Raw genomic sequence first — 23,624 nt, 5'->3', positions numbered from 1 at the left:
GTAAGACTCCAGCATACATTTTTGTTTTAAAAATCATAAATGAATGTCCATTCAAGTAGCTGTGTAGTGAATGAAAATTCAGTGTAGTGGAAACAACCACCTCTTAGACAACAAAGTATTGAAATAATGTTTTTGCAGGTATGAATCTTCAACTAATTCTGAACTTGGTGGTGATGTTAATAATTTAATGATTTAATGATTTTGCTAAAACCCTACTTTGTTTTACAAATTGAAATGAATATATGAAAGGGAGAAGCTCCCATTGAAAGAAGAAAGGACAGAGATGCACTGATTTTTCTTCCCTGTTTCCCACACCCACTGTTCTCAAATTTTCAATGGAGATTGTCCAGGGACATAGGAACCTGTGAACTAAGAAAGAATCAGGGCCATTTCTTTAGTGAGGAAATTTTCAACACAGTTACCCTGGATCTAACCAGGCATTCTTGTTTGGATATACCAAGCAGTTCTGGACTACCCTGCTCTGGAACTTCCTTAGATACTCCATCTGGAGTCTACTTGCAACAGCACGGAAGTACCTTGAAACCATTTTACAGTTCACTTGGCTGACAGGACCAATAGTAGATTGATGCCAGTGCCCTGTCCTCCTGGGGGCTGCTGCCACTGCTGCTGTTTTAACAGGCAGAAGCAGTGAGCAGGCAGAGACTTGCTAGCAATATCACTTCTGGTGAGGTCATAACAGGGCTTCCAGCCATGGTATAACAAGAAGTGACATAGCCAGGAAGGCTTTGCCAGGGACTGCTTCCAATTGATGAAATCACAGTGGGTCTTTCTGATGTGTGGAAACTGGGTTGTCCCAGATCCAGCTGAATTCATCTATCTACACACAATACTGGGTGTTGCTCCAGAGTTGTGGTTCTTATTCTGATGATTAAAGGCTGGAAACAGCACTTCTGCTGCAGAGTTGACCATAGTGCAAATGAATTGCTCATAGTGAGTTCAAGGTGAGTTTGTTTTAATTGGCAGATGTAGACATGGGGAATATCAAGTTTTCACTTGGCTCTCCTTGCTAGTTTTGAAGATTTTACTAATATTTTTCAACTGTACATGCACTTTTCATTGATGAGAGATTTTAGTTATTTTTTCTGAAATTGTGGAAGAGATCACAAATTTTATGTTTAGAACTGATCCCACTTTTTGAGCTGAACTAAATCACAATGCATTTTTATTTAAATGTTTACTAACATTTACTAATATGCAATGTATGATGGAGAAATAACTGAGGAGCACCCTTTCATATTGTCACCACCAGAGAAGCACCACTAGCCTTCTCAACATACTAAATGTGCTTGAAATAGTTGTAAGGGTTTTTTTTTTGGCATTTCTTTTAGATTTTGCTTCTAGCTGATTTACATAGTCAAATTATCAGAGTATAGCACTAAAAGTGTCTGCTAATAATAATGGCTATATATTCACCTTAATATCAGTGTCAATAGGTCTGTTCATTGCGGTAACTGGAGAACATATGTTGGAAGGTATTGGTGAATTCATGCCTTTTGTGAGCTTCCATTAGGCATCTAATTGGTCACTGTGCAAACCAGAATGCTGGACTAGCTAGGCCATTGATCTGATCCAACATAGCCTCCCTTTTGCTCCTATGAATTTCTCTTTTCTGAATGCAAGTCTGCTCTGAGTTAGTGATATTAAATCTTTAGACAGAGTTCTTTGCATAAACATATAATTAGGCCATTCCAGAGGTTGATGTGGCACTCCTCTATTGTTGCTGGCTATTTGACAACTTCTTAAATCTGTCTCTGTCCTCTTTTGCACTGCTGGCAAAGTGCATAGTGAACAAATAAGGATTGAGGGAATTTGATTCACTCCCTTGTTGCCAACAGGTTTAAGCATATTCAACAGATGGTTTCTGAAAGAATAATCCAACTTAGGGTAATATCAACACTTTCGTTTGCTTTGCCCCTTATTACATTGATTTATTTTCAATATAAACTACGAGCTGAGCTCATTATCTACATGATATTATATCCTTCTCTAAATAGAAGAATGTACAGAGTGTGAAAAATTAAAGAATTGTAGCTGGTAGTGGAGATTTGTTCAAATGGCTTATAAGAAGCTTTTGAGTGTTATCAGCAACTGTAAAATGCAGCTCTGAGAATATTTACCCAAGTGGCCATGATAATTGAGGTGAAAAATGTGTGTCTGTTTCAATAGCTTTAGACATGGTCCTTTTCCCATGGACCTATCCATTAACTGGTAATGGTTGTTATGTATCTATTATTTTTAATGAATGTCCTACTGCTCTATAGCCATGTGGTTCTATACAAATACTGTACAAGCATCCTTTTCAAAATGTTTTCCGTTAGACATGCAATGTTTGCTTTGTCATTTTATCTTTCATGTAACTCTATTTGGTAACTTTAAAAAGTGATAACAGAACAATCAGTCCATATAACAAGACACAAAGTAAAGTTAAAGCAATCTTCTCATCATACAAGAAGCTATGTGGTTAGTTGGGCAGTTCAGTTAGATGGGCAATCTTCCAACTGACAAGTACCTTCCATTGTTCAACGTGTCTATATGGCTGGCCTCAGCTGTGGCTCAACCATTTAGCTTATAATCAGAGATCCAGTAGGATTCTGCCAGAGTGTTGCTAAGAAGACTTGAAGGAGGAAGGGAGTTAGTCTGGATTAGCCACAGTGGCGCTGCTCCATCTGCACATGGATCTAAGTTGTCAACATAAAAATTCCTTCAGTTGATGGAACTGAAGGCATGGTTATCAAGTTTGCAGATGAAACCATATGCAGAGCAGGTGGGTAGTGAATATCCTGGGAAACAAGATCAAAATTCAAAATGACTAACAGATTGGAGAACTGGGTGGTTGAAACTAGCAGAATATATTTTAGTTGGGTACCTGCAATGCACTATATTTAGGATTGGAAAAATTATATATCTGACTTGAAAGTACATATGAAAAGGATTCTCAACTCAGCACAGGCTAAACATCAATTAACAGTGTCATACAATGTCTGAAAAACCCAATGCCATTCTAGGCTGCTTTAACAGCAGTATAATATCCTAACTGAAGGAAATAGTAATATCACTCTATTCCACCTTGGTCAGAGCTCACCTGGAATACTGTTTTCAATTTTGGGTACCACTGTTCATATAGGATATTGACAAAGGCACATCGACACTGACATGTTATCTTAAGGGGGGAGGAGATTTAATCAGCTCCATGGTGGTTGTATGATGGATAGAGCTGATTCATGTCACCAGGGGCCAAAGCTGCTTAATGTGGCCTGTATTAAAAATCTGAGAATCTAGCGCAGTGGATCTCAGCCTGTGGATCCCTAGATGTTTTAGCCTTCAACTGGCCACACGTATTTACCCAACTATCCAATATTTTCCAGGCTCAAGTGACTCAGGGACACAGGAAGTCACTTACAGCCCCCCCCCTCCCATTCTTGTCATACCGACAGCCCTGATATAGCTAGTGTCCATCACTCATTGCCTGGAGTGATTTCAGCCAGAGTGCAAGGGTGATTGGAGAAGGAAGGGGGGAAAGGAGGACACAATTCTTTCTCTTCCCCCTCCCTTTTCCTGCTAGCCACTATGATGAGGAGAATATGAAGGAACCATAAGGGTAGCCATCCATCTAGATGGTCATGATTCTCTCCTGCCTCTGCAGTAGGCCCAGGAATGGTGGTGATCTAAATAATCTGGTAGATGATCTGGCATTTGTCATGGTAGATCAGCCCCAGGAGAAGTGGCCAGTGTAGAAACGCCATCTGTCACAATTCCTCATCACACTTGCATGAAGAGAAGTGGGAATGTGAGTTAACTTATTCTCAACCAATGAGAACAGACCCCCATAATTGGCAGTAGATACTACCTGTTAAGTGGGGACTGGTGGACATTCAATCTCTACTTATTCCATAAAACAGAGAAGATGAAAACAAACCAGTCATGAAGAATTCTGCATTTGTAACTACCTTAGTGAATTCTGGTCATTGTTTCCACAATTATTGCATACTTGTATGTACCTACAGAATAGTATAATGATATCACATGAAATTAGCATGTCTGTCTTATTTTCTTATTTTACTAACTTAATTTGCTGCTCAGTTTTATTTAAAAAGACAAAAAATCACGTATCATAGACTTGTGCAGTGTTCTTAATCCAAACATCCTTCACAGTGTGTTGTCTGCTTTGGAAAACATTACAGAAAGTTATGGGGATAATCAACTGAAAAGCATTGACTAAGATGTAGATCTTCTTTTCTTGTAAAATGTCTGTAAGTTGGGCTAATCTGAGGAACTAGAGATGAATTTTCTTTCCTTTCTTATAATGGTGTTTGGTGCAACCAATTCTTCCTGATACACATTTGCTAACTTAGCCTAGATAAGAATAAATAATTGCTAACCTCCATCTGTAAATAGAAAGTGAGAGAAACCTTCCATCTTAAATTGAAAATAACAAGGTAACAGAAAGTTTAAACTTTTTTTGAAAAAAGAAAGGATTCTCTTCTTGTTCAAGATCCTTTGTATTTCTGATGGCTTTGGTTTAGCTTAATGACGCTGACTTGACATGGGCTATTCTTCAACTCTCCAGTCAAATGAAAAACAGACTATACAACTCCCACAATGAAATTCTGGTCACTTTCTTAGCAAGTGAAGAATAACCAGCATAAATGCCATAATGCAGGGTGTTTCGAAAAGATGGACCCAATTTGAAATCGCTATACCTCTGCAACACAAAATCTCCTCAAACACCGTTGAAGCACACACTGCACTACAATTCCTTTACTTACTGAGTCTTACTTAGATAAAAGGTAAAGATTTTCCCCTGACATTAAGTACAGTCGTGTCCGACTCTGTGGTGTGGTGCTCATCTCCATCTCTAAGCTGAAGGTCATGTGGCCACCATGACCTCCAAGGTCATGTGGCCACCATGACTGCATGGAACACCGTTACCTTCCCGCTGGAGTGGTACCTATTGATCTACTCACAGTTGCACGCTTTTGAGCTGCTAGGTTGTCAGAAGCTAGGGTTGACATCGGAAGCCCATGCTGCTCCCCGGATTCAAACCTGCAACCTTTTGGTCAACAAGCTCAGCAGCTCAGTGGTTTAGCCCACTGCACCACTGGGGGCTCCCTTACTTACTTTACAGTGTTTTATATTGTGAGATTGCCATCTTACCAATGACTGAGGCTAGGGGTGGTTTGTGCTCTGAGAAAGGCATCTAGCAAAATCATTTGAAACTCTCTGCCACACTCTTTCAAGTGGTAAGAGTTTCATTCATGGGCAGTTGGTGGTTACAGAGATATAGTAATTTCATATCAGCTCCATTTAATTGCTCAATTTCAAAAATATCCTTGTATTTTAGATATTACAAATCATTATATAATGAATATAATTATATAAAAACTATACTTGTACCTACTAGATAGAAATAAAAATTTCAGCTATCTTAATAAGCATGTTTACTCAGAAGAAAGCCCTGCATTTTCAATGTTAGAGCTTGGAAAATTACATTTTTGGAACATTCATAGTTCTAAACTTTGTCTAAACTAATTCATGTGTTTAGTTTAGACAAAGCTGTATATGATTGGTATCTTAATAATTCTTGATATGAAAGCTGTTAGGCTTACCCCCCCCCCTCAATATACATGCATGGCTTCAAAATATCCCCTTCCCATTAAAGAAAACCCATAAAATAAACCTTGATTTTGCCATTTTATTTAAGAGATACCATGATTCCCTTCCACTGCTGTGGTGATTCAGGGATTCCCTTTTGTGTCACCAAACATAACTGATCTAGTGTTTGGGATAATATAATAATAATAATACTTTATTTATATTCTGCTCTGTCTCCCCGAAGGGACTCAGGGCAGATGCTGGACTGATCTCACTTCAGTTGTAAGTGTAGAACTGCCCCCTGTGATAGATTCACTTTAGGGTTAGCATAGGCTGGAAGAAATTGGAGGCACACCTTGAGTCCCAGTATTGGGAGAAAGACAAGTTATAAATCAAGCTCTAGTTCTCTAGGTATTTTGGACTTCAACTACTAGAAGTCTCACCTGCCTTGGTCAATTATCAAGGATTCTGGGAGTTAAAGTTCAAAACACTTGGGAAAGTAGTATTTGGGATACACTGCTATGAATTAAAATAATTATAACAGTAACAGTAGCAATCAAGGAATATGAATGAATGGAAAATATTGTGTCTAATTTTTAATTTTACTGAACTGAAACTTTATATCAAATACAACCCAGATGGGAACTGATGCATCATTTATTTATTATTTGTTTATTTACTTAATTTATATCCCACCTTTCTCACTCTGCAGGGACTCAAGGCAGCTTACAGACCTTGAATGTGAGCATAACAATAAAAACATATCTCATCAACTATAAAACAATTAAAACCTGTGAGCAAATAAACTCATAGAACAATAAAAACAGATTAAAACATATAAAGTGCATTGTTCCATCTTTGTTTGAGCTAAGATCCCCCTGGAAAAAGGGATATCAGTAAAATAGTTCAAGGTCATCATCTGAACAAGTTGGATCTTTCTGCTGGTAGTAGTAGTCCTGGAGTTGAATCAGCCATGCACCTTTAATCATTTGGCACATAAATCTTTGGGAATTTAAAACTGACTGATTACTTCATTCAATTAGTTTTTCTTTTGTCTTCATCTGAAAAAAGCAGCTTTCTGCAGCGAGAGAATCATTTGGTTTGCTGCCGAAGAGAAGTAATGGAGGAAAGCCTTTTCCACACAGTTCTTCTGGTTTTCATTATACTATACTGTCAGGGTCCTTATTATTAAGTTAGAGGGAGCAGTGATAAATCACAAAAGCATGAGCCAGAGTCCCTTCCACTATAAAGCTGAAATGGACAATGAGTCGTTCTTATACTCTTTGTCAATTTCACTTTTCACCCCCTTCACTTTGGAGTCTTTGAGATTTACTGTACAAAATATTGTGCAGCTATTAGTACCTCCTGCACTCCTGTGTACAACAGGCATAATAGTATTCAGTTGCCTAATGGAATTTAAATAAGATGGAATCTGACTCAAAAGAGCTTGGGTAAATGTTGGTACCAGAAGAACTGTAGTCTAACCTGTTAGATTAAAGCAGTATTCCTACATAGAATCTATGTCTCTAACTTTTTTGTAATCCACAGAACGTATGAAAGGATGCTAACTGAGAAACAAACAGGATGTAAATATCTGCCACATATCATTAGGATAAATTGAATCCTGCGCCATATCATAAGGAATCTATTTTGAACACACTTTGTCTTCTTAGTACATAGGTAAATAATCTTTCTATGGACATCTGACCCACCTCAAAGCATTCCACAAGAACTGTGAAATGTATGAGCCAGAAAGAACAGTTGCATATGGGATTCTTGCACATGAAACAGCATTTTGCACAAAAGCAAGTTTCCAACATAAAATAGTGTTTTCTGAAAATAACAGTTTTGGACGAAAAACAAGCTTCTTATAGCTTTTCATCTCTCACACAGAATTTCTTGTTTTCTATGGGAAAATGCTACTGCTCTCCAACATAGAAAAGGGAATGGAGATACAAGTGAAGGACTAATCTGGAGTCATTTCCTTTAACTCCAACCTGCAGTGAAGTCATAGAATCATAGAGTTGAAAGATACTTCATGAGCCATCCAGTCCAACCTCCTATCAAGAAGCAGGAAAGTCACATTTTTTCCTGCTTCTTGGTATTCAGTTGCAGTACATGAATAATGTTGACATAGTTGAGGAAAGATTTTGGAATATTATCTGGTAATGAGAAGGAAAATTGTGATCTTTTCCTCCTCATGATTTCCTCAACAGCCAAAGGTGAGTACCAGATGGCTCAATGCAACCCTTTTTTCACATATCCATGATGGCTATCAAGATCATCCCCAAACACAGACTCCAAGGAAGAAAGACAAGGTGCAAAATGATCAACCAAGCCCTTCAGGAACCCTCCAAACGAGCCCTTCTCCAAACAGCACTCAAGGACCATCTACTGATAGAACATCCCAAAAATGTTGAGGAACATTGGAACAAACTGAAGACCTTCATAATCACAGCCTGTGAAGAAACTATTAGATACAAAACCAAAAAAAAAATCAAGATTGGTATGACAAAAATGACAACGAGATCCAACACCTAATTGACAAGAAAAGGAAAGCCTTCCAAACATGGCAGAGAGACATCAACTGTGCTGCTAAGAAAAAGATCTACGCCAGTGCAAAGGCTGAGGTCCAAAGAAGGACAAGAGAACTCAAGAACATCTGGTGGACAAAGAAGGCTGAAGAAATCCAACACCTGGCAGATAACCATGATGCTCAGGGATTTTTCAAAGCCACAAAGGTCATCTATGGACCAAGAAACCATGGCATACAGCCTCTACACTCATCAGATGGAACCAAACTTCTGAAGGATAAAAAATCAATTGGAAAGAACACTACCAAAGCCTCCTGAATCGCAGCTGCAATGTGGCCGAAGAGGTTCTCTCACAAATCCCACTACAACAAACCAGGGATGAGCTTGCAGCATTGCCTAGTTTGGAAGAAGTCAACAATGCCATCAGCCAACAGAACATAACAAAGCCAGCGGACCTGATGGGACCCCTGCTGAAATCTTTAAAGAGGGAGGACCTGAGCTGACACAACAGCTCATAGAAAAAGTGTGGGTGCCCGAGAAAATCCCAGCAGATTTCAAAGATGCCACCATCATCACCCTCTACAAAAAAGGGGAAAGAACAGACTGCGGAAACTATCGAGATATCTCCCTTCTAACCTCTGCTGGGAAAATCCTTGCAAGAATCCTTGCAAACCGCCTTCTGTGGAGGAACCGTGGACATGATCTTCACTGCACGACAGCTCCAAGAAAAATGCAGGGAACAAAATCAACCACTGTACATGGCATTCATTGACCTTGCAAAGGAATTCGACACAGTGAATTGCAGTGCTCTCTGGACCATCCTCCAAAAAATCAAGTGTTTTAACAAATTTGTGAACATCCTGTGGCTTCTCCATGATGACATGATGGCAACAATCTTGGACAGCAATAGCTCCCAAAGTGACCCATTTAAGATGAAATCAGGTGTCAAGCAGGGATGTGTTATTGCCCCAACTTTATTTTCCATCTTCATTGCTATGATACTTCATTTTGTTGATGGGAAGCTACCCACCGGAGTGGAAATCATCTGACAGATGGCAAGCTATTTACCTCAGCAGACTGAAAGCCAAATCCAAGGTTACAACAACATCTGTGATAGAACTCCAATATGCTGATGACATCATCTGTGCGCATTTAGAAGAAGATCTACAAGCCACTCTAAACACCTTCGCAGAAGCATATGAGAAGCTCGGCCTGTCATTGAACACTGAGAAAACCAAAGTGCTCTTCCAGCAGTCACCAGCCAATCCCTCTCCAATGCCAGAAATACAGCTTAATGGTGTAACATTAGAAAATGTTGATCATTTCCGCTACCTTGGCAGCCACCTCGCCACAAAAGTCAACATTGACACTGAAATACAACACCAACTGAGCTCTGCAAGTGCAGCATTTTTCTGAATGAAGCAGAGAGAGTTTGAGGACCGGGACATCCATAGGGATACTGTTGCGATCCAGAGCAGGGAACGAGGCCCTAAGATAACTATCCACCACACTTGGCTGTGAAAAACAATCCTTTTTTATTGAAGAAAAATGGTTACAAAATAAAGGAAAAATGCAAGTCAAAAGCCACAGCAAAATCAGCAAACATGAATTTAAATGGACAAAGCAAAACCAAAAGCCTCACTGTGAAATACTGGAATCTGTTAGCAATCCACTAACTGTACTTGATATCCTAGAAATCTTCCCAAACTATGGCCAGGGAACCGGGAGAACTGCCAAGGTCTTCATCAATTCTGAAACGATGCCTGAACTGAGACAGTCAGCCCGGCGTAAGGCAATTAACTCAAGAATTGGCTCCGTGAACCGCCCTTCTTTTTTGAAGCCAATGTTTTTAATTCTTGAATTCGGGAGGATCGACGCAAACTGAGTGATTTACTTCTGTCTTCCCAAATTTGGCCCCTTCTGTTGTCATTACAGTTAACAGGTGCAGAAGGGAGGGAAAGTTCAAGGTCTCCCTCTGAAACATTCTCATGAACACTGGTACTTTCATTTTCCAAATCTACAGAAGTTCCTTCCTCACTAATTTCAGGAACATTGGCATTTTCCAAACCTACAGCAGTTTCTTCCTCACTAATTTCAGGAGCATTGGCATCAAAAGATACAATTCCATTAGCATCAGTAAATATACTGTCATTAGCATCAGGAGGAACAAACAGAGAATCAGGTTCAAGTTCAAACTCAGGCTGAACCCCAACAGATACCAAGGTGCTTGTTTATAAAGCTATTATCCTCTCAACTCTGCTATATGCCTGTAAGACATGGACTGTCTACAGACGTCACATGCAACTCCTGGAACAATTCCATCAGTGCTGCCTCCGGAAAATCCTGCAAATCTCTTGGGAAGACAGGTGGACAAATGTCAGCGTGCTGGAAGAAGCAAAAACCACCAGCATTGAAGCGATCAACTCTGCTGGACCGGCCACATTGTCCGGATACCTGACCACCATCTCCCAAAGCAGTGGCTCTACTCCGAACTCAAGAACGGAAAACAGAATGTTGGTGGGCAGGAAAAGAGATTTAAATATAGGCTCAAAGCCAACCTTAAAAACTCTGGCATAGACACCGAGAACTGGGAAGCCCTTGAGCACTCCAGCTGGAGATCAGCTGTGACCAGCAGTGCTGTAGAAGTTGAAGAGGCATGAATGGAGGGCGAAAGAGAGAAACATGCCAAGAGGAAGGCGCATCAAGCCAACCCCAACTGGGACTGGCTTCCACCTGGAAACCAATGCCCTCACTGTGGCAGAAGATGCAGATCAAGTACACTGATCTTGGAAGACTATCCTACTCGGACATTGAGGAATCACCTAAGAAGAAGGTCACATATGGTGACAGTGATAATCTTGTCAATGTAACCAGGAAGACCCTCCCAGACCAACAACTTTGTTGGAAACCTGACTTGGGCTGGTCCCAAAGGTTATTCCTTTTTCCACACCTGAGCTCCTCCCAAGTCTAAGTGCAAGCCAGGGAATTTCTTCTCATCGAAAAGATATACAAATAGGTGTCCACTCTTCATAATTCTTTCCCAGAGTAAGCAGTGACTGAATTCAGAATTCATACTACACTCTAAATCCATACTTCCAATTTGAACAAGGCCCTTAGTGCAAGTTACGCAAAAAACTATACCACTATCTCCACATCCACTCCCATTTGCCAATCAAATGAGATGGACCAAAAAAATCCTGCTTTGTCCCAAATTGATCAACCAAGACATACACTGAGCCATAAGGTGCTGTGGAATTGGGCTTATAAAAACCTCTGAGCTCCTCTCCCTCACCCCAACAACATAGTGATGTTGTGCAGTGCCACCCAGAGAATCTATTCTTCTCCCAGAAGAGAGGACAAACCTGCCCCATCTTTGCAATCCTCAGATCTTATGGACATAATGTGCCAGTTTTCTGTGCCAAAAAAACCTCTGCCCAGAAGTTTCTTTCTCAGGGGTTCCCAACTATTCTGAAACTCATTGATTCTCCTGTTCTAAATATTTTCAGATGTTCTTAACACTATGCAGAATATTGGAGCAAAGCCTGTCAACATGGACAGGCTAGGAAATTCTTTGGGTAATCTGAGAGATCTTCAAAATGTCTGACAAAAACGGATTACAACAACATGCCTAACCTCTCCAACGGGAAGGTGAACAGTCTCTGACAGGTGTCATTTCATTTGAGAGCAAACAAGAGCATTGTTAAAACAACTGGAATTTGCAATTAGATGCAGGTACATTCATGGCAAAGTCATGCATTATATAATGTACATAAAGATGCAAAATAATGAGAAATGTGAATCCCTTTGCTTTGTTACTGCATTCCCAGAAGCAATAAGAATCTAGAATTTATTTATAGTGCTGTGTTTTATGGTGCAAATATGTATTACAGAATGCTCATAATAAAAAAGCATGAAACGAGAGAAAGAAAATAAAGTGAGGTGTAGACAACCCACATCTCAGCAACAGTCTTCCAACATATGAAAGCTTGAACTTTATTCATATCCCCGTGAGGCTTCATTTCCAAACTCTTTTGAAAAAATATGCAGGTCATCCAAATTAAATCCAAACCTGAAGTGACCATCTAGATGCCCAAAATGTAACCATTTGGTCTTTTGAGTGTGTTGCATACCGGATCCAGAATTGACCACCAGTAAAGTAGCTCATCTTTGGGCTATATATTGAAACATCCTCTGATATGACCAATCATTAATAAAGTTGCTTTCTTTTACACTTTCAGCAGTAGGAAAGTAAAGTGCCCCCAGGGAAGTAAATCTTTTTTCTCATTTGTAAGGAAGTTCTTGAATTGAAAGGAACTGGAATACAAAACTAAACTATCTACAGCAATGCTGTCAAAAAAAGGCTCCTCTGTAAAAACAAAGGTCATGCTTCTTTCTGCTGTGCTAAAAAAGAGCAAAGTCCTAGGAGTGATAATTCCAGCTGGTACAAAGGGCATATTGCAAGGAAAAGTAGAGTCAGTGGATATATCTCCATTACACAGGCATATCAGTTTAATATCACCTTAACTGCTATGGAATCCTGGGATTTGTAGTCTGAGGAGGTACTTAAAATTCCTTGTTGTACCTCAGGCTAGAGTTTTTAGCAGAATTATAAGTACATCAGCAATCTAAAAATCTTAGAATCTCATAGGATATAGCATGGCAGCTTAGTAGTATCAAACTACCTATATTTTATTTATTTGTTTATTTGTTTATTTATTTATTTATTTATTTATTTATTTATTATTTAAACTTATATGCCGCCACTCCCCTGGGGCTCAGAGCGGCTTACAAGAATAGCTAAAATCTAACAAAATTTAAAAGCAATTTAAAACAATTTAAAAACAGCAATATCAAACATTAAAAGCCTGTCGAAACAGGTATGTCTTACATGCCCTGCGGAAAGTTGGTAAGTCCCGCAAGGCACAGACTTCAGGTGGCAGAGTATTCCAGAGTGATGGTGCCACTGCTGTGAAGGCTCTGCGTCTGGTTGCTGTTAGACGCAAGGTCTTGACACTGGGGACTTCCAATAGATCTTGGTCCTCAGAATGGAGGGATCTCTGGGGTTGGTAGGGAGTGAGGCAGTCCCTCAGATACATCGGCCCCAGACCATGCAAGGCCTTAAAGGTGAGTACCATCACTTTGAAAGTGATCCAGTGCTCAATTGGTAACCAATGCAGCTGTAGTAAGATTGGTGTTATGTGGCATCTCGTCGGAATTCCCGCAAGCAGCCAAGCAGCTGCATTTTGTACCAACTTGAGCTTCCGGATCACCGACAGAGGAAGGCCAATGTAGAGAGTGTTACAGTAGTCCAGTCTTGAGATGACCGTGGCCTGGATCACCGTAGCTATATAGTGGAGATACACTCTAAGGACTTTATCGCATGGAGGTGGTGAACTGGCACAATAGCAGTAATGTCACTTCTGGTTCCTATTGCACAATGTCAATAACTGTTGCTGATCTACTACCTCTCTGCAATGATGTCACAGTCCTGGGAGTTACTTTGTGCAATGAGTCTGGATGCTTTTGTCTCATCATCTGCTGTGTTCCCCAGACAGTATTTTTATTGAAAGAACAATAACAATATTTAAAACAAACATACAAGGAGGAGGTGAACAGTTTTGTCAAACATGTGGAACTCCAGCTTCACAGAGCTGTGAACAAAGCCACCCATCACCATAACTGTAGGTTGCAGTTTTCCCATGTCACAGACATGGTGTGGGATAGCAACAAGTATGTCATAATGTCCTAAAATCTAATAGTTTAATGGAAAAATACTAGAGAAAGATATGGCTGTACAGATGTTCCTGGCCTGGTATTCCCTTGAGCCCTAAAGAACAGAACAAAATATGACAAGTGATGGGATATGTTGTTTAAGAACAGCTGGAACACATTCACTATCCCCACAGCATAACAGCATGGGTTTTTTTTTTACATCAAGAATACAAATGTAACAATTGTGTTCCAGCATAAAGGTTTTCCCTCACAAGCCAAACACCCGTTGGCTCATTTACTTTGCTTCCATGTCTTGCATTTTTGTTTTGAAACTTAATTTGTATCTCTTTTCTACAAGGGGACACAAAAAAGATGAGCTTATCTGAACAAAAGGGAACATGTTGATTGAAGTTCTTATATCATCTATCAAAAGCAAGCACACTGGTAACTTTACATAAATATACTTAGGAAAAGCAAGGCGGCCACAGAAAGTGTGGGGAAGAAGCCAAGCCTCCCATTACTTTTTTCTTATGTTACTGAACAAAAACAAAGAAATAAACCATTCAAGTTCTTCCCAGTTCTCATCTGTTACAAGCTACTTTTTGATCTTAATACACAGTTGATTGTTCCAGAGGTGAGCATGAAACATTTTTTTTCCTCTTAGCATAACAATTATAAGAAAGTAATGTCTGTGTTCATGCAATTTTCAACCTGTATGAATTAGAAATATTTATGGTAATGATTCACTTGCAAATCCACGATAATTATCTGCTGAATTATTTATTTTTTCTCTCACCTTTCCATTAACTTACAAATAACAAAAGAAAAAAAATTCAAACTACAAAATATATGGATTTGCAACCACAAACTCAAAAAGGAAAAACAGTTGAGCATCAATTAATATAATAAAAAGTACTTGAGGAACGTGTCTAGAATTTTCAGAGACAAAAGCAATAAACTTCTCTGAACTTTTTGTTTTGAATATATATATATATATATTCAAAACAAAAAGTTCAGAGAATATATAATATATAATATCGTCCAGGTCTTGTTGAACTCCAACATTCATCAGCTTCAGGTCCAGAAAGCATTTATCTAATGCCTTCAAGTTTTTCAAATTGCATGGACTTAGAGTAGCTAGAGTACATTATACAAAGTCTATCTTGCCAGTATTGTCTTCTCTAATTAGCAGCAACTTCACAAGATCCAGAAAGAGATATTTCCCAACTTTTGAGATCCAGTCCTTCTAGCTGGAGATGTTTGATTTTGACCATAGGACCTTTTTCAGAGAAAACTCATATAGCCCAATTAGAAGACATTCAAATTGTACAGTCCATAGTTTCCAACCTAAAAATGTGTCTTAAAAATATAGTATAATTTTCTTCTACAAATATATGAGTCATTAAATATATCTAGTAGATCTTAGCAAAATCCATTGAGAACTCTCCCTAGAAAACAAGATGATTAAGCAGAGATTTTGAAAACATCAGAACTACCCAAGAGAAATTTGGTGGAGGAGGGTCTTTTTAGTTTAAAATAAAATCAAACTGTAGCTTATTTTTGCTGCTTGGTGAAGGAGATAATACAAAAGGGAAATAAATTGTACCAGGATTTCTTGACATTGTTAAAGTACCTCAGTAAAAAAAAGAGCAAATGAATTGTCTGCATTGAGTGATGTGTTTAAGACTACAGATGCACTTAGAGAAAAATGAGATGAATTGCTGCAGCAGAATTTCATTCAATGATCTGTAAAAATCTCCAATTTTTCAGATAACAATGATTTTAACCATGCTTTATTCCCATTTTTAATATTGCAAAGAAAAAAAATACTACATAATTCTGATTTACTGGATAAATTACGCTAAATAAAGAGTAAGTACTGGAGATGCCTAAACAGATACACAGTAAGACAAATCTGATTTGTCTTACTCTTTTGGGTAATTCCTCTAAAAAGCAATTGGAAAGTCTTGGAGAAAGAAAACCATTAAGAGTTCATTTAGTTGAAAGAAGCTATTCATATTTGCCATTAGTATGGGGATGGAGCAGCAATGTCAAGAGAAGCAACAGTGTAAGATACTCCATATGTACCCTTGAAAGTAGAAGTTTTAAGGTAAATTTACAGAGCAGACTAGAAGTACTAAAAGCCTATAAATAAAATGTGCTTTGCTCTGTTTCTCCTAAGTCATCAATATTAAGATGTACAACTTTGCCCAAATTGCTCTGTTGGAGTGAGGCATTGTCCGAGTTAGTTAGATTTTTTATTAGTTTTTACATACTTCTTTTACCTGTATGATTGATGTTGTTTTGCTTTGAACATTTCATTTCTTTGTAATTTTATGCTCATTTTTTTTATTGTGTCATGTTTTCTTATGTGAGGCATTTGATGTTCATTCCATGAAGGAAGGTACTCAGAGAATAAAGATAAAAATATATTTCCTGGTTGCAAAACCAGATTTTTAACCTTTGAGCTCCAGGTGAGGATTTCTCTTCATCAATAAAACTTTAAAGAAATTATAGCTGTTGGATTTTGTAACTTTATAGTTGCCAGAAAGTTCTAGTGTGACAGCATGATCCAAAACTTCATATTGATTCTCCATTATCTGTCATATTATAGTATAGGATAATCACTGTATGTGCTAAATTATTATTAATAATAAAAAAATTATTTTACAATTATAATACACTCAAAATACACATTGCAAATTACCTATCATCCACCCCCAGTGAAACCCATCATCTTGGCTTTGGTCACTAATCCTCTGAGAGTTTATGCACATTGTATTTACCCCTCTATGCTTCTAGGTCAATAAATTCCTCTTGTTTTAAATTCTCCCATCAGATATGCTAAAGCCAGTGTCTGGTTTCTTCCAAAAAACTTCATAACTTTCATGTTTCAAATTACTAGAAAACTTGGCCATATGTGAGATACCACAGTTTATCTTTCCAATTTGTGATGCTTTATGTTTTTTCACTTTTCCAATCTTTGATAATTGTTATATGTGCAGCCGTGAAGCTTTACTGGCAAATTTCTCTTTCTGGCTGATCTAGATTGTCTCTGAATAACCTTAATAGGTACATTCCTGGATTTTTGTTTTACTTTGTTGTGGATCATTTTATTTGTTTCCGTTAAAAAAAATTCCAATAATCCTCCACCAATTCACAAGACCACCATACATGGTAAAAGGTCCCTGCGAATTATCCATTTTAGCTGGGAAAGCTGGGGTTATGTAACACCTGTAGAACATTTTATATGAATTGTCTCAAATTGAAGCCGCCACTGTAAATTTGAAACCTTTGTTTCACAGGTATTCCCAATTATCGAGATCTATATTTCTCCCTAGATCTCTTGCCCATGAAATCATGGAGATTTTAACTTGACTGTCTTCCAGGTTATAACATAGGATATATTTATACAATCTGCCTATTAAACCTTTCTCCCCCTTTTTCTAATATAGTCTCCAGTTATGATTTTTTGAGGCAAATCCCCCTTTTTCATCTTTTATAAATCTTTCATATAATTGGTGATACTGAAACCAATCTTTGATCCCAGTTCATCTTTCCCCCTCAGTGCCCATTGGCCATTAAGTCTGATAAGTAGTTTCCCCATTTGCCCTTATATCATCCTTGAAAGTGGGTTTCACAATAGCTTCTATTGATCTCAGCCGCAGGGGTGTTTTAGGTTCCATGCCCAACTTGTACCTGTTCCAGACATCTATGAGGCTTCCTCTAGTTATATGTTTGTTAAAAGCCTTTTAAAATCTCTCACCTTCATATCATTGATAATGTGCCACCCAAATCTTATTCTGTGTCCTTCTAGATCAAGTAAATTTTTATTCTTGGTTTGTATCCAATCTCTAAGCCAGCTCATTCAGGCAGCTTCATAGTAAGTTTTTAAGTCTGGTAAATTTAGTCCCCCTCTCTCTTTGGCATCAATTAACTTCTTGTAAGAACTTCTAGCTTTCCCCCCTGCTCAAACAAATTTCATGATGTCCCTTTTCCATAAGTTAAAGATTTTGGTCCCTTTAGTAACAGTATATTCTGAAATAAGAAAATCATTTTGGGAAGTATCCTCATCTTGATTATTGCTATCCTGCCCAGCCATGTTAATGGTAACTTCTGCCAATTATTCCGATTTCTTTTGATTTCCACCCACGTCTTTCCATAATTATCTTGAAATAGGTTAATGTTTTTGCTCGTGATCATTATACAAAGATATTTTATCTTTGGGATTGCCTTACAATCAGCAGCCTCTTCCAGTCTCCAAATCAATTTTGTGTCTATATTTTTGTAATAAAATTGGATTTGGCTTTATTTATTTTAAATCCCAGTAGCTCACACCTAACTTATTACACCACAACTGACAAAATCTATGTAAAATAATATGTTTCATGCTTATGTCTATGTTTGATGTTTTAATGGTTTTTATCTGCAGTTATATGTTATTTTATATATACAGGGTTAGTCAAAATGCATAGGCCAATAAGCCATTCAATTGAATGGCTTATTGGCCTATGCATTTTGACTAACCCTGTATATATGAGGCATTGAATTTGCCATTTATTATGTTGTAAACCGCTTTGAGTCCCCCTAGGGGTGAGAAAAGCGGTATAGAAATGTAGTTAATAATTAATAATAAATAAATACCTCTAATAATTTTGGAATGATCTGTGTTGGGTTAGATAGAATACATACCATGTCATCCACATATGTTCTGGTTTTGATTTCCTAGCCTCTTACTTTGAACCTTTTTAAACCTTTTGATTTACATGTCCTCTCTGATTTTTATGCTCAGAATTTCCAATCCCAAAATAAATAGTAGAGGCAAAAGTGGGTAACCTTATCTTGTCCCTTTCTGTATATCTATAGCCTTAGTTGTCCAAGTGCTAAATTATTAAATTTTGTAATATGTACTGTGCATATTATTATGCATATTATTAGGAAGTAAATCTTATGAAAAAGTATGTAAGGAGTCCAATGTATCTCTGTTCATAATATGAAAAAGAGGTTCAGGTCAAGGGGATTGCATTCCAGACTGGAATTAAAACCTAGCAGATACATTATGAATTATGGTTCTAATTTAGAATTTCATGTGAAATAAGGCTTAGACATTCAATGTCTCAGGGTACATACACATCGTTGATATTTTCTTGATATCAGTTTGTACATGTAAAATGTTGACTTTCTATATTGTGGCTGAATATGATTGTCTTCCAGACATAGAGACTTGACAATGGGTCTATAATTGACTGTAGAGACCTATTCTGGATCTGCATGGTATTTAGCAAACATAGATATCCAGATGGCAGGCAGTCACAACAAAGGTTTGCTTGATGTGCCTTCTTTTTGGCACATTTTTTTTTCCTTTTTGCCCTCTGTTAGTGCCTCTTCTCATATCTAACAAGAATCCGATACTGCATTGATGGATGGATGAATCTATATTATATTATAAGAAAAGGTAAGATACTATTATATTATATTATATTATTATTTATTAACTTTATTTGCACCCCGCTACCATCTCCCCAAGGGACTCGGTGCGGCTTACATGAGGCCGAGCCCAAACACAACAACAAAAGCAATAAAATATCAATACAAGGAGTTAAAAAGCATAGACAATAAAGTACACAACATTATCAAAAAAGCAACACATAATTAAAAACAGTGGGAAGGCTAAATGTAGAGGTAAAATTAGAAATAATGCTGGGCCATCAGCGTAAGGTGATACTAGTGTTTGTGGAGGGCATACAAGCAGACTCAGGGAAATGTAAAGTGCTTTGGAGGACAAAGTGCTATGGGATTCATTATTCTGGGAAGGCACACTTGAACAGCCACGTCTTTAAGCTCTTCTTGAAGATTGCCAGGGTTGGGGCCTGTCTGATGTCTTAAGGGAGTGAGTTTCAGAGTCGAAGGGCCACCACCGAAAAGGCCCTCTCCCTCATCCCCACCAGATGCACCTGCGATGCTGGTGGGATCAAGAGCAAGGCCTCTCTGGAAGATCGAAGGGATCGTGTGGGTTCGTATACAGAGATGCGATCCCAAACCATTCAGGGCTTTATAGGTAAGAACCTGAACCTTGAATTGGGTCCGGTAGATGAATGGCAGCCAGTGGAGCTCCTTGAACAGGAGGGAGGACCGCTCTCTGTAAGGAGCCCCAGTTAACAACCTGGCTGCCGCCCGTTGGATCATCTGAAATTTCTGGGCCGTTTTCAAGGGCAGCCCCATGTAGAGTGCATTGCAGTATTATATTATATTCTGTGTTGGCCAGTCTTGGCCTTAGGTAAAAGTAAAGTAATTGGAGACAAAACAGGTAAACCTGCTTTGTCCTGAATTAATTTGATACCCCATTAGACCTGGGCCTTCCTGGAAAGCCCAGGTCTAATGGGCCCTGTGGGGAGTGGCTTCCATGTAGTTGTGGGACTACCTGGGGGCCAGTCCCCACTGCCATCTCACTTCTTCGGGCTTCTAAAAGCTTCCTACTATATGGAAGCACCCTATTCTATTCTATTCTCAGCTGAACCATGTATTCAAAGATGGTCTGCAGCTGAAGACCAAAGTGTAATAGATGAAAAAAAAACATTCTTTTTAAGACCTTAGATCTGTGAAACTTCAAGTCAGTACTTTGACCTTTACTGAGAAACACTATTCTTGCAGAATGGAAGAAATGTTCTCAATGACTTGTGTTAGTGAGTCATAGATACAATTATCACACAAATATATGGACACCAGGGATTTCTGAATAGCTTAGTCTTTGCAGATTATTATATGAAAAAAACGAGGGGTCTATTCACACAGCAGAATTATAGCACTATTATTCCACTGTAATTACTATTATTCCATCCAATGGAATCATTGAACTGATACTTTAGGGAGATGTAAGGTGCATTTACATAGCAGAATTACTAGACACCACTTTAATTGTCATGGCTCAATGCTATGGAATCCTGAGGACTGTAATTTGTCAAGGCACCAGCAGTCTTTGGCAGAAAAGGCTAAAGGCCTTGTAAAACTACAGTCCCCATGATTATATAGCATTGACCCATAGTAGTTAAATGCATTAATTCTACATTGTAGATGCACCCACAGTTAGGACGTTTTCCCCACCAGTGTTATAGAATGGAGGCAGAATCAGAGTTGCTTCTGCAGAATTCTGGGTAATGTAGTTCAGGCAGAATTTTCAGCTAGAGAGGTCCTCAGCTTCCCTAAACTACATTTCCCAGAATTTTGCATGAGCAGATCAGTTTATAGTCTCCGCTCTATATCACTGGTGGGAAAACATCCTTAGATTCCTCAACCAGAGAGCTTCGCTGCCTAATTAACTACAAACCCCAGGATTCTATAGGATGGAATCACAGATATCAGAGTGGAATAATAGTGCTACCATTGAATATTGTGAATGGTCTCCTTGGCTTTATTCCAGTTTTTAGTAGGAGCATACCTATTTGATTGACTGGTGAATGTAAAGCAACATCTATGCACATCCTGTTTTACTTAACCTGGGATAAAAATTGAATTAAGATCTGGATCGCCCTTGTGTTGAAGAAAGTGCAAATTAAAACTTCAGCAGATTTTGAATTCATTCCAATGTTTTGACACAGATTTCACCAGTTTAGCTGCAGGAAAGTGTGCATTACAATATTATTTTGAGATATATATCTCACAATCTTTCTGGTTTTCAGATAAATATGGAAATGAAGCAGAATAATTTAAAAACTCCATAAATGAATCAGACCAGAAATAGACAGATTTACCCATTGTAAGATATGATACACCTTTAAGAATTGATGTGACACATCTTTAAAATGTTTTGAAAATGATCTGTCAGAATGTCCCACACAAACAATAATCAGTGTGCACTTTAGGAGAAAATGCCCAACTTAAATAGTTTGTGAATTGCCTTTAAGAGCGATGAAACTCTTCTCTTCTTTTATGTTATTATTTCCTTTTCTCTCCTTGGAGACTCATTATTCTTCTCACCTTCAAACACAAAGAAGCAATAATAGATTGTATTTCTCTAGGATCCTGAACTAGTATGTGAAGTAAACCTCTGAAGTGCAGGGCACTTGATTTTAAATGATGTTTTCAAAAAGGCCAACAAAACTGCAAACTGATATTTTTAGGAGGGGAAGAATCCAAAGGCTCTGGGTTGCCTTATCTTTATAGAGGTAACAGAAGCCTTCCACTTTGTGAACGTGAAAACAGGCTGGTTTTTAAAAACAGATTCCTCTTACACTGCATTTTAATGAGATCACTTGCCTTCTTGCTGATTTTGGTTCCCCTTTTAATAACACCATGCTGATAACAGTTCACACAACAGACATATTAATATTACCTGGGAACAAATGACACTTCAAATAATCATGGAATAACTTCCCATTCTATGATCGAGGGAAAATACACACACTTGTTTAACTGACAAGGGATCCATAGGATGATGGTAAAGATTCCAAATGAGCAGATGCCTCTAAAACATATTTGAAGTACTTTCTATATATGACTTTTCTTGCAACCATTCTGAAATCATAGAAATTTTTTTTATTGCTTTGCAAATGTCATTAACCAAATTCTGCTCATATTCCAGTGGAAATCCATCCTGGCATTCTTACGCATGTCAAAGAAAGTACAGTTGGGGCTAAGCCCCAGTATAGAATCGCAGTCTAGGTTTTGTGAGAATGCAGAATTTAAACGATCTTTTTCCCAGGTAGACATAATCAAAGACAACTGATTCAGCACAGAAAATTGTGTGGAAATCCTGTTGTCTATTTGAGACTAAATCAGAAAAAGAAATGTCCACTGTAAGCTTTTGTGGACTGCAATCCACCGGAGCTCCTGATGGGGCAATGGGTTAAACCCTTGACTTGCAGGACTGAAGTCCAACAGGTCACAGGTTTGAATCCAGGGAGAGCGCGGATGAGCTCCTTCTGTCAGCTCCAGTTCCCCATGCAGGGACATGAGAGAAGCCTCCCCCAAGGATGGAAAAACATCAAAATATCCAGGTGACCCCTGGGCAACATCCTTGCAGACAGCCAATTCTCTCACACCAGAAGTGACTTGCAGTTTCTTGAGTCATTCCTGACATGAAAATAATAATTTAAAAAAATCCAGTGTGTCAAATAAATGTGGAGTGGACTCTGCCAAGGCTTATGCTGGGAATGTTGAATCAGATGGCCATATACTTTGGCAGTCAGAGAAAAACTTTCCCTTTGTGATAGGTCCTCTGAGTAAAGCCATTCATGTTCTGCCCTTTCACATTTTTATATTTTTATTTTTTTTGGTTTAAATGTAAGAATTATACCACTCCCTAGAAACATAAAGACACAGGCTGTGAAACAGACTATGGCCCTCTCCCCATTGATGGCCAATGTGGCAAGGAAGCACTGCAAGAGCTTCCTCACCAACCACGGTAAGGGAATTGACTTTTGGGTAGCTCTGATGGAGCAACCTGCTGTTTTTTGGCCTTTCCCCCCATTTGATGGGGGAAATGGCAATTCAGCAACATGTGTTGCCACACTTTCCCCTGTCGGATGAGGGAAGGGACAGGGCACCATACCCGAATACCCCCATGTGATGGGGAAAGGAGGGACGGTGCACGGGTTGCCGCAAGGTGCCACACACACTTTTTGTTTCACTGGTGATTGCTGGATAATTGAAACAAAAGGGAGCCATGAGGTCCCTATATTAGTAAAATATGAATTTATGGATATTATTCAAAAGGTGCCTTTAAACTGAACACATTACAGTAGGACTGTTCATATTATTCATATACAA

General features: G+C 38.5%; 1 protein-coding gene across 1 annotated transcript in view; it reads left to right on the top strand.

The window, feature by feature from the left end:
• The first annotated feature begins 731 nt into the window (after nucleotides 1-731).
• Nucleotides 732-23,624, top strand: part of SI (sucrase-isomaltase) — a 182,956-nt gene continuing 160,063 nt past the window's right edge. Inside the window, exon 1 of the mRNA XM_060767585.2 lies at nucleotides 732-962. The gene's annotated coding sequence lies outside the window, so the exon portion shown is untranslated. The remainder of the gene's footprint in view (nucleotides 963-23,624) is intronic.

This window comes from Anolis sagrei, chromosome 3 (assembly GCF_037176765.1).
Source record: "Anolis sagrei isolate rAnoSag1 chromosome 3, rAnoSag1.mat, whole genome shotgun sequence".
In the NCBI taxonomy this organism is placed as follows: domain Eukaryota; kingdom Metazoa; phylum Chordata; class Lepidosauria; order Squamata; family Dactyloidae; genus Anolis; species Anolis sagrei.
This window is presented reverse-complemented; position numbering and strand designations above follow the sequence as displayed.